Genomic DNA, 3,722 nt, shown 5'->3' with positions numbered 1-3,722 from the left:
AATCGGGTGTTCCATCTAAAAAAGAAAAAACAGGGACATCCCTTTATTACCAATCATAGTTCCTCGCCTTAACTTGCTTGTAAAAACTTTACGCAACTTTTTGTAGATGTAAGAATTACTGGTGCAGACGCATGTGCGCATCGTGTCATGGTCTTGAGCCATGTTTGCCGGTGGCAACGTCCACGCACAAAAAATGGCTGAAACATGTACTGGCTTGAGTCGGCCCCCTAGCGTCATTCATCGCAGGAAAAAAAAACGTTTATAGCATCACGTCTTCATCGGAGGGCAGACGACTATACAAGTTGACGAGCAGGTTGGTCCTGCCCCTCAACCACGGGGGCCGGAGGAAGTAGAGCCCCATCGCCATGGTCAACACCCGGAACGGCGTCAGGTAAAGTACGACGGCCATCGCCAGCGAGAGGGCAATGAAGACGGGAGTCACCCTGTGGTCGCCCCAGCGGAGCAGCGACTGTGCGCGCTCCCCCTGAGTAGCCAGGTCGCCGGCCACCGTCTGCACCATCGTAGCCAGGCTCCGCAGCCGATCGTATCTAAGGTCACGATGTCATCCGGCTTGGATGTCGGGGACGTGTCGAATTCCTCGTCCAGCTCGTCGGTCGGGGTACGCCACATCACTGTACCACCACAGCATCGCATCTACGTGCGGTGGTTCCAACTTGTCGTCCATCTCGGCCGGGTCCGCGCGTGACAGCATCGTGTCACTGTGTGGAGGCCCCCGTGGCCGCCAGCAGTAGTTCCACGCCATGATCACGATCAAGCACACGAAGATGGTGGGCAGGATCAGCTCCGGGCAGCACACCAGCTTCACGAAGCCCACGTGCACCAAAATAGTCGTCAACGGATTCTTCCACTTGGAGTTGCCGTCGAACCACTCGCCGACGGCAACAATTCCAGACAAGAGCGTGGTGATCCGGCAGATGTTGGCCTTGCTCCGCCGCAGGCTGAACGTGTTGGAGTCTACGTCGAGCACGTACTCCACCGCCTCCCTAGGCAGCGGCGGATCCGCCCTGCCCAGCCGCGTCGCCACGATCACCATCGCCTGGACCCGGAGGTAGTCCAGCTGCAACTCGGAGATGGGGTTCGTGTAGTGCATCGTGGGCAGCGGCGGCCCCCAGTACTGCGCCAGCATGTTGGCCCATGCCGTGCACGTGAACCGGGTGGCGAGGTGGAGCTCCCCCGTCTTCTTTAGTCCCCTCGGGCTCAGCGCCATGAGCGGGTAGTAGTGCGTGTACACGCGGTCGCTCTGTAAGGTCGCGAGCCAGATGCGCACCTTGCCGATCCGCTGGTCCTTGGCTGATCCGTCGCCATGGCCGAACAGGTGGTTGTTGTTCAAGACCGCGATGGTGACGACAGTGTTGGGGTCGAACACATCCCAGGTGTACGGCTCGTTCCACTGCTGCGCCACCGTGCCGAGCAACGTGCGCGTGCGCATCCACTTGTCTCCGTACTTGGCCACACAGTACGGGTGCTTGTTGTCGCCCAGGGCATGTGCGCCGAGGATGCCCACCTCCAGCACGCCTATGGCGCTCCTTCGGAGCTTCTCCGCCGCTGGATGCAGGTCGCTGCTGTAGTGCTTCGATTCCTCCGGCACGTGGTACGCCGTCTCCAGGCTCATCCTCAGATGGATCTTGCTGGCGAACGGCATGGACATCGTCCTGCGGCTGCGGGACAGTCTGAACCATTTGGACGGCACCAACTTGGCCCCTTTGCTGCGGGTCACGTACGGCGACGCCACGGGGCAGATGATGCGGCCGATGGGCTCGTCCCTGCCGGCGGCGACCTTCTCCTCCACTGTCACCACCAGCGGGTCCTTGGACGACTCGCTGGCCACGAACAATAGGTCCTCGTTCCACGCCTGGTTCGCCGACCCCTGCGGCTGCCCCGGCCGCGTGCGGCGGATTTGGCTGCCCATCTGGATCTTGACGATGGTAGGCGCGAGCGGCCGGGCTATCTCGGTACCGATCAGGTCCTGCGCTGCGATGACGGTGACCTTGAGACAGATGAGCTTCGGGGAGTAGTACACACCTGGGAGCGCCTGTTGGCGAGCATCTCAAGCGACAGCATGTGCGCTTCCGAGTGCCACGCGTCCGGGAAGGCCTCGTCAGCCTGGCTGCATGATCTCGCCGACACTCTTGCCATGGGCGTCTGAGAGGCCGTACAACTGCGGTGCCACTATCACCTCCACGTACGGGCCGGTGATGTCCATGGTTGGGAGGTCGCGCGCCTTAACGACGCTCACGTACAGGTAGTGCATCAGCTCCACCATGTCGTACATCGACGACACCACTCGGGCCGAGCCTCGCCGGCAGGGGATGCTTCGTCTCGCCGAGACCGTACGCTGGTCCCCGGACAACGGGCCGCGGGATGACCACCGTCTGCCCCGGCGGCACGCCTTTGTTCTTCCCCTTGGATTCCTTTGGCTCCGCTGTCTGGCCGCATGCATGCATTAGTCTTCTTATTGTATTAATTATTTTGCAGCCAAAACTATGCTTCCCACTACTTGCTGTGCTTCCAGAAATAATATGATTATACATCCCAAACTAAAATATTGTGACAATATGTGAAGTAAAATGGTGGCCATTATTTTAAAGTCGGTCCTTCTTAGGCAAAAAGTAAGTTGAGCTAAAGTGGCATATATGTTCTTACATTCCCAGTCGCTTGATACCCCTTTTGCCCGGTCAGTATTTCTATGATAATAACACCAAGACTATACAAGTCAGCACTCGGTGCAATTACACCCCCTTCACGAAATTCGGGCGCCAAATATCCCCTGTACAAACATAGAAAAGATGTAACTAATTTGTGGTTAAGTTGAATGGGATTCAAAGCACAGAGCAACTTACAAGAAGAGTTTGCTAGCTTACATTGTTCCTAATATAGTTTTGGTAATATCCCGACTTTGATTTTCATCAAAGCATCTGGAAAGGCCAAAATCAGTAATTTTCGGTACCATGCTATCGTCGAGCAGTATATTGGCAGGTTTCAAATCCAAGTGAACGATATGATTGTCATGAAGGAACTGCAAGCCCTCACAAATCCCTTTAATTATTTTATAGCACGTTCTCCACTCACGGTATGCATCTATTAAGGGGATAGGAGAAAACAGGTTATTGACATGCTTGATGTCCCGATGTTATATGACACACTAGACAATTTCTAGTATATGCAGAAAATAGACCGTAAAGTTAGAGGACGCATAATCGTACCAATGATATACTTATCAAGACTCCCTTTTGGTATATACTCGAAGCAAAGCAATCTCTGGTGGATATCTGCCATGACAAGTTTACCATTGTATGTTGCCATATTTCCTTGTCGGTTCGCACAATATCCCAGAAATCTAACTACATTTTTGTGTTTTACTCGCAACAGGCATTCAACCTCTCGGTGAAATTCCTTATCATCCATAAGAGCGTTGGACAACCTCTTCACGGCGACCGCCCTTCCACCAATGACTCCCTGCTTCCGGAACGAGCGTTAGCATAACGTCGCCGGCTTGAGGTTTTAAATCAGGATTGATTAAGATTGGAATGAATGTATACCTTATAAACCACTGCAAACCCACCTGTTCCAATCTCTCGATCACCAGAGAAATTATCTGTGATGTCCTCCAAGAGTGATAATGGTAGGGCCTTGGGCTCCGCTGTTTCAACAGCTAACATCTGCTTTAGGCCACTTTGTGTAGTACAAGCTTTGCATTCCAT

At 54.2% G+C, this 3,722-nt stretch overlaps 1 pseudogene; it reads right to left on the bottom strand.

Moving 5' to 3' along the window:
* Positions 1-259: 259 nt before the first annotated feature.
* Positions 260-3,722, bottom strand: LOC123186777 (FT-interacting protein 4-like; annotated as a pseudogene).

The sequence above is a fragment of the Triticum aestivum genome, chromosome 2A (genome assembly GCF_018294505.1).
Source record: "Triticum aestivum cultivar Chinese Spring chromosome 2A, IWGSC CS RefSeq v2.1, whole genome shotgun sequence".
NCBI classification, from domain to species: Eukaryota; Viridiplantae; Streptophyta; class Magnoliopsida; order Poales; family Poaceae; genus Triticum; species Triticum aestivum.
This window is presented reverse-complemented; position numbering and strand designations above follow the sequence as displayed.